The following is a 9,050-nucleotide window of genomic DNA, read 5'->3' as shown; positions in this document are numbered from 1 at the left end:
ATGACGCAGTATCTCTCTCATATATCGTTGGACACCTGAACCGCGCCGTAAGGGAAGAGATAAAGGAGGGAATGAAAGAAGAAAGGAAGAAGGAGGTGCCGTAGTGGAGGGCTCCGGAGTAATTTCGACCACCTGGGGATCTTTAACGTGCACTGACATCGCACAGCACACGGGCGCCTTAGCATTTTTCTTCCGTAAAAACGCAGCCGCCGCGGTCGGGTTCGAACCCGGGTACTACGGATCAGTAGCCGAGCGCCCTAACCATTCAGTGACCACGGCGGGTCCTCGTGGTCGAGCACTCGCTGATTTAGGCGCCGCATCAGCATTCAGAGGATGCGCAGGCTCTGAAGATACGCGCGCCATCTGCCGGGCCAGTGCTGTGCAGGGCGAAGGGGGGTTTCAATGGGTGCCTACAGGATGGGACTAGTACTGCACGGCTGGCTTTGACAGCCGCGCGGTGCCGACGCATGTTTCGGTGGCCTTCGAATACGCGTGATGTTCGGGACCGGACGGACTGACGACTACGAGAACGCTATGACTACCTGAAATAGGTGAGTTCTTTCCATTGATATTTTGAAAATTTAGATTCAGGCTAGTTAGGTGAACTGCAAGCAAATGAGCAGGTGAGTCACCTAACGGCCGGGTCTATTCTGGACGGATGTTATAGAATTTCAGCGCTCATTTTTTAGTTAACTAGTTGAGACAGGTTGTTATTCCTTTTCTAGGTGATCGGCTTTTGCGGTAGGCAGAATTTTATTTGAGCACGTGCTTGCAACTGGTTTTTTTAGCCTGCAGAAATTCTAGCATTTTGTGGTAGCAATAATCAAGTGCTGCTAAGGTGGTCAAGCAACTGAAGGTTAAATGCAAGGAGCGTAAGGCGTCATTGAATTTCAAGGAAACGCGGTTTGAATGTGTAGAGGAGGCCTAAGGCGTGGTATTTATGTGCAAATGATGCGTATTAAGTGCAAGCCTGAACAAGGCTGACCAAGCGAACATCTGTCTATCGTTACCTATCGTTAGCGGTCCAGAACCGCGCTGTCAGATTCATTTGCTCAGACTATTCTTATCACACTAGCGTATCAGCAGTAAAATCACAGCTCCATCTTCCTACTCTGGCCTGTCGCCGTAAAATCGCCCGTCTTTCTTTATATCATAAATTTTATCACACTTTCCACCACGAACCTCCCCCTGTCGCACGCGCCCATCGGATTTCTCGTCACAGTCATCCTAATGCCGTCTACCCTGAACAAGCCCGCACCGAAACATATCATCAATCTTTTTTTTCTTAGAACAGCCAAAGACTGGAATGACCTTCCGTTCGAAGTGGCAACCATCATCAATCCCGTTCGCTTCAAATCCGCCATCGAAGACCATCAGTATTCATCCATTTAAAACCCTTTTGTTTGCCCACCCCTCATGTAATGTCCTTTTTGGACCCTTGAGGAAATAAATAAATAAATAAAAAAAGGATGCTCTAGAAAGAGAGTTAGAGGTAGAGAAGGCAGACAAGCGCAAACTTGAAGAGCAGATTAGTCACTTGTTGGACGCAAAAATGGCAATCAAGGCTTGCAGAGAATGTGGCCAGAAAGATCCGGAAGAACGACATCAATGTACACCCAAGTGCCTGCTATGCGGGGGCTCCCACGCGGCGGGCACGAAGGACTGTGCACAACGACTGAAGCCAATCAACGAACTGCGATGGGGACCCCAGAGCCAGCAGCGACGCGGCCGCAACCGAAGCAGAGGCGGGGCACGGAGACCGCGCTGGTTCCGGAACGAGGACCAGGAGCGGCAAGGTGACTACCGGAGCGAATCCAGGAGTCGCAGCCGTGGGCGCAGCAGCCAGGGCCAGGGTCGGAGCCGGGAGCGGGACGAGTCCTACCCACCCATGGGCGGCCAGCAGTCCTGGGTGAGGCCGAAGCCGCAGCAGAAGAGCGGCGGAGTCAAGGTGAGCTGGGGAGCCGGCCCTCCCAAGACGCTTTTTGCTCCGCACAACAACAACAACACAAACACACAAACAGAAAATGAAAAAAAGGCTTACTGCCGAAATTAATAACATCAGGAAGGAACAAGAGCAGACCCGAGAGGAAAACAAACAGCTTAAGAAACAAATAAGCGAATTAATAGCGGAAATGCAAGAGATGCGAAAGGCAGGCTGCTCGCCTGTCAGGACACCCTCACCTCCACAACAGAGTGTAGAAAGTTTACAAACTAATGAAGGAGGAAACTCAACAATAGACGATCTAAAGACATTCTTGCAGCAGCAAATGGAGCAGCAGCAGCAGCAGATACAGCAACTAAATCAAAAGATAGCCCTGCAAGATCAGAGCTTCCGCAACTATGTAAAGAGTCAAAACACACAGAATACAGTAAATGACGCTAGGGACCGCCTCTACAATGAGCGCAGGTTTGGATCAGAATCCCAGGGAACAACCAACAGTACCAATACGATAACATGGAAGGACAACAACTAGAGATATGGCAGTGGAATTGCCGGAGCTATAGGCGTAAGCAAGGGCTCTTACAGCAATTCATTAACACTAGAGGAAACCCACCAGATCTAATACTTCTACAAGAGACAAATTGCACCCCAACCCTAAAAGGATACTCATGTCAGGAGAACGGAAGAACAGCAACTCTCATTAGCAACAAAATCACAACCATAGCTCATAAGGAATTTGAAGACACACAGCTAGAACACATAATAACTGAAGTGATTCCCAAGAGAAAAAGAAAATCTAAAAGTACTTTTATAGTAAATTTGTACAGCCCACCTAAAAATTAATGAGACTTCATTAAGCTTTTTGCGGAAGCAAAGAAGCTTGCAGGGCAGAATACCTTAATAATAGCAGGGGATTTTAATGCGAAAAGCCCACAATGGGGCAGCAGGATAGAAGATAAAAAGGGGCGCGGCATCTGCACAGCAGCGGAAAACAGGCTGCGAGTTACTCACAGATGAAAGTCAGCCTACTAGACAGGGTAATAGCGTAAGCGTGGACACATGTCCCGACCTAACCTTTTTCAGGGGCGCTAAGCAAGTCGAATGGGAGAACCTGGAAGAAAATCTCGTCAGCGACCACTACATCATTAGGGTCAGCACAGAGGCAGAAAGCATCAAAAGGAAGATCGGCAAGGCAAACCTAACTGTCTGGGATGCCTTCCGCACCCACTGCAAACAACTTAAGGACGACATAACTTCGGCAGAAGATTGGAGCCAGCAGCTTAGACAAATCCGGGATCTCTACACTAAAGAAGTCGTTCGAACAGAACAAGCACCGGAAGTGGACAAGCGACTCCTCAGGCTGTGGGAGGCAAGACGAGGCCTGACCAAGCGGTGGAAGCGCCAAAAGCTAAACAGAAAGCTAAAGAAGATTGCCGAAATCACCAGGCAAGCAGAGGAATATGCAACGCAGCTGGCAAGACAAGGGTGGCAGCAGTTCAGTACCTCGCTGAATGGCACCCTCAGCACGGCTAGAACGTGGCAGATCCTCAGAACACTCATGGATTCGAGCAAAAGCAAGGTGGAAAGCAGTAAATCCATCCAAAGGCTAATTCATCAGTACGAAGGTACAGAAGAACAGCTGCTCCAGGCAGTACGAGAGAAATGCTACGGGCAGGACCAGGTAGACGGCTGCCAAGGCGACTACCAGGGCAAAGAAAACCCAACCACGGACAGACCCATCACATGAGAAGAGGTCGTCGAGGCCATAAGGGCAACAAAGAAAAATACGGCAGCAGGGGCGGACAAGATTCATAACTCGTTAATCCGAAATTTAAGCGACGAAGCAATCAGCCAACTCACCCTTTACCTAAACAAACAATGGGAAGAAGGGACGGTCCCAGCGGAGTGGAAACACGCCGCAGCCGTCATGATCCCCAAGCCCGGCAAGAAGCTCGAAATTGAAAACCTCAGACCGATGTCGCTAACATCATGCCTAGGCAGGCTGTACGAGAGAATAGTTACTCGACGAATACAAACGCATCTAGAAGACGGAGAATGGTACCCCCAACACCATGTTCGGATTCAGGGCAAATTTATCAACCCAAGACATCTTGCTACAACTACCAGAAGAGGTACTCGAAACAATGCCAAAGAACGGGGAGAACGTTGTCATGGCTATCGATATTAAAGGGGCCTTTGACAACGTATCTCATGCCGCCATTATGGAAGGACTTAACACCACAAACTGCGGCAAGAAGGTCCATGACTACGTTAGAAGCTTCCTCACGGACAGAACAGCGACGGTAGGCCTAGGAGACCTGCGGAGTGACACCTTTAAAACGCCATGCAAGGGCACTCCGCAAGGCTCAGTAATCTCGCCAATACTCTTTAACATAGCGATGGTCAACCTCGCCAAGAAACTCAGCCAAGTCCAGGGGATTAGTCATGCAATGTGCGCAGACGATATCACCATCTGGACCACCCAAGGCTCACTGGGGGAGAAGCAGGAGGCGCTACAAGAGGCTGCCACCTGCATTGAAGAATACACAAAACAAAGAGGACTTAAATGCTCCACGGAAAAATCTGAGCTCCTCAGAGTGGGTAGGCACCCTACGGATGCTTCACTCTAAATAAAACTAGAGGGCCAGAACATCCCGGAACAAAAGATGATCATAATCCTCGGCATGTGGCTGCAAGGAAGCCGAAAGTGCAGTCATACACTCAGCCTGCTAAGCAAAGTGGCAGGACAAGTAGGCCGGATGATCAGCAGAGTAGCGCACAAGAGGTATGGCATGAAGGAGGAGGACACACTCAGGCTAGTCAACAGCCTAGTGGTCAGCCGGGTAACATATTCATTACCGTACTATGTGACTATCAAAGCAGAGAAGGAGCAAGCGGAGACAATACTCCGGAAGGCATACAAAACAGCTCATCTCCCAAGAAATACATCCAACGACAAGCTCATGCACTCGGAATCAGCAACACCTTCGAAGAATTAAGATAATGCCAGCTCAAGGCTCAAACACGAAGACTTAGCAACACAACGACTGGAAAGGCGCTCCTGACAAAGCTAGGTCGGGAAATAGAAAAGCCACAAAATAGCAGGACCGCAATACCAGACCCGCTAATAAAGAAGCTATGCATACAACCTATCCCCGAAACATGGATCCAAACCTCCATAACAGGAGACAGGTTAGGGCAGAATTTTATGAGAGGAACATGGGGCATCGGGACAACACAGTCTACACTGATGCCTCTCTATACCCCCAAACACACAAAAATAGCGCGGTAGCAGTAGTTGTAAATTACCACGGAGAACATATCACAAGCCTCACAGCCGAAGTATCTAACATAACGGAGGCAGAGGAGATGGCTGTCGCCCTGGCAGCGAATGAAGGATATAGGACAGGGAGAACCCTTACGATCTTAACGGATTCACAAGAGGCGTGCCGGAACTATACTAGAGGCAGAATTAGCAGCACGGCACTCAAGATCCTCAGTAGAGCTCTGCTCCCTGAAGGACGACCAATACACAACATAATCTGGATACCGAGTCACGCAGGGATCAGGGGCAACGAAGGGGCAGACAACCTAGCTCGAGGAATGACCAGCCTAGCAGGAACGTCATTAACCCCGGAGGGGCCCCAGAATAATGGCGGGGACAGCTATTCGGAATTACTAAACCTATACAAGGGGCTAAGAATTCAATATCCCCCACCACAAAAAGCATTATCCAAGGAGGAAGCCACAGGATGGCGAAGACTGCAAACAGGCTCCTTCCCAAACTTACACATATTAAACAAGATGTTCCCCACACAGTATAGCGCCAACTGTCCGTGGTGCAGAGCAAAACCAACACTATATCATGTCACATGGGAGTGCGGAAGAAATCAAGCATTCCACAAACACAAAACACAAAGTGCGGAGCAATGGGAGAGCCGGCTCACCAGCTGCGAGCTAGGGGTCCAAAGGGCCCTCATAGCACACGCAAGCGAGGTGGCCCGACTCAGTGGAGCCCTGGACTAGAGGCCCACCCACGGCCAAGGAGGACCCAAGCTTCAAGACGAAGACTTCGTCCTCTACCGCTACTACATCCTAAAGGAACCAATAAAGTTTTTCATTCATTCATTCATTCCCTTTACTTCTGGCATGCACTGCATGCATACATGTGCCCTGCACATTGTGGGGAATAAGCCCCTTCTCCTTGTTCTCCTTGTTTCTCCTTGTGGTTTGCTTTCCCGCGATGCATCGTGCAGCCTCATTCTAGACAGCCCGTCTAGACACATTCCCTGGTTAGTTACCTTAACTAACAAGAGAGGGCGCCAGCGTAGCAGCGCGAGAGATGGCTTGCAGTCGCGCGCGGGAAAGGCCATGAGGCTCTTTGGCTGGGATAGTCGGCGCGAGCAGACGTTTCGCATGCGGATCCGCTCTTCGCCAGCGGGGCGAGGAAGGGGCGGGAAGACTGGCTCCCGTATCTCGTCCCGTCCGGCCTCCGAAGTATCCCTTGCCCTAGCGTGGGCGAACATTCGCTCGTAACCTTGCCGGTGAGTCGGACGACCTCGTTACCTTAGCGTGTTTTGTTGTTAGCTAGCGTTATTGTTGCTATACCAATAAATGCCTGTTTGTGTCAGCCAATGTGTCGTTCCTTTGTTCCGTCAAAGGAAGGCCCACCGTGGTCGACGAGCGCTCGGTAGCGTATGCGATCACGGGTTGGGGTCCGGGCGGCTTTGAACTGTGTCAGCCGCAATTAATCGGGGAGAACGTATTTATCTCTCCTAATTCAAACCCCACAACTTATAACATTTCATTTTCATCTATATGGAATGCAAAAATGAGTCAGCGCGTTGTTGTTTCTGTGTACAAAAACCTATGTACGCCAAGAATATTTAGAAAACAATTCGGTAATGTTTAAGCCGCAGCGGTGGCTCAGTGGTCATGGCGCTCGGCTGCCGGCCCGAAAGACGCGGATTCAATACCGGCCGCGGCGGTCGAATTTCGATGAAGGCGAAATTCTGGTGGTCCGTGGACTGTGCGATATCAGTACACGTTAAAGAACTCCAGGTGGTCGAAATTTCCGGAGCCCTTCATTAAGGCGTCTCTCATAGCCTGAGTTGCTTTGGGACATTAAACTCCTATAAACCAATCCAAACCAGTTGTGGTTGTCACAACAATTACAATAAGTGCAAAGTGCAGAATAGACTCAGAACAAGGAAAGCTTGTAAGTCGCTTAATTACCATTACCGGTGACATTACAATAGCACTGTCTCCTCTGAAGTTTACTGTTTCTAACCTCCTGCCATTTCGTGCGGTTTGCTAGATGCTCACCTGATGACGCTTCCACGCGCATGGTTCGAAGATGACGAAGACCACACTTTCAAAATACAGCGTGAGAGACTGGCTCGTGGATTTTGCTAGTTTCGATCTAAAACGATGTATCCCGTTGTTTTGAGACGGAATACAAGTTTTCGCGCAGTTCTGAGAGAAAAAGTTTACACCTTTCTCTCGTCTACTCTTCGATGACTTGTAAACTCTATGCTCGTGAATCTTGCTAGTTTCAATCTAAAACGATGTAACCCGTTGTTTTGAGTCTGAATACAAGTTGTCGCGCAGTACTGAGAGAAAAAACGTTTACACCTTTCTCTCGTCTACTCTTCGACGACTTGTTAAATCGATGCTCGTGAATCTTGCTAGTTTCGATCTAAAACGATGTATCCCGTTGTTCTGAGCTGGAATACAAGCTTTCGCGCAGTTCTGAGAGTTACACCTTTTTCTCGTCTACTCTTCGATGACTTGTAAAATCGATGCTCGTGAATTTTGCTAGTTTCGATCTAAAACGATGTATCCCGTTGTTTTGAGCCGGATTACAAGTTTTCGCGCAGTTCTGAGAGAAAAAGTTCGCACCTTTTTCTCGTCTGCTCTTCGACGACTTGAAAATTGATGCTCGTGAATCTTGCTAGTTTCGGTCTAAAACGATGTATCCCGTTGTTTTGAGCCGCAATATAAGTTTTCGCGCAGTTCTGAGAGAAGAAGTTTACACCTTTCTCTCGTCTACTCTTCGATGACTTGAAAAATCGAAGCTCATGAATCTTGCTACTTTCGTTCTAAAACGATGTGTCCCGTTGTTTTGAGCCGGAATACAAGTTTTCGCGCAGTTCTGAGAGAAAAAGTTTACACCTTTCTCTCGTCTACTCTTCGACGACTTGTAAAATCGATGCTCGTGAATTTTGCTAGTTTCAATCTAAAACGATGTATCCCGTTGTTTTTAGCCGGAATACAAGTTTTCGCGAAGTTCTGACAGAAAACGTTTACACCTTTCTCTCGTCTACTCTTCGACGACTTGTAAAATCGATGCTCGTGAATCTGTCTAGTTTCGATCTAAAACGATGTATCCCGTTGTCTTGAGCTGGAATACAAGTTTTCGCGCAGTTCTGAGAGAAAAAGTTTACACCTTTTTCTCGTCTACTCTTCGACGACTTGTAAAATCGATGCTCGTGATTCTTGCTAGTTTCGATCTAAAAAGATGTATCCCTTTGTTTTGAGCCGGAATACAAGTTTTCGCGCAGTTCTGAGAGAAAAATTTAACACCTTTCTCTCGTCTACTCTTCGACGACTTGTAAAATCGATGCTCGTGAATCTTGCTAGTTTCGATCTAAAACGATGTATCTCGTTATTTTCAGCCAGATTACAAGTTTTCGCGCAGTTCTGAGAGAAAACGTTTGCACCTTTCTCTCGTCTACTCTTCGACGACTTGTAAAATCGATGCTCGTGAATCTTGCTAGTTTCGATCTAAACGATGTATCCCGTTGTTTTGAGCCGGAATACAAGTTTTCGCGCAGTTCTGAGAGAAAAAGTTTACAACTTTCTCTCGTCTTCTCTTAGACGACTTGTAAAAACGATGCTCGTGAATCTGTCTAGTTTCGATCTAAAACGATGTATCCCGTTGTCTTGAGCTGGAATACAAGTTTTCGCGCAGTTCTGAGAGAAAAAGTTTACACCTTTTTCTCGTCTACTCTTCGACGACTTGTAAAATCGATGCTCGTGAATTTTGCTAGTTTGGATCTAAAACAATGTATCCCTTTGTTTTGAGCCGGATTACAAGTGTTCACGC

Source organism: Amblyomma americanum, chromosome 9, assembly GCF_052857255.1.
Source record: "Amblyomma americanum isolate KBUSLIRL-KWMA chromosome 9, ASM5285725v1, whole genome shotgun sequence".
NCBI lineage: Eukaryota > Metazoa > Arthropoda > Arachnida > Ixodida > Ixodidae > Amblyomma > Amblyomma americanum.
The sequence above is the reverse complement of the archived record's forward strand: the minus strand, read 5'-3'. Positions refer to the sequence as shown.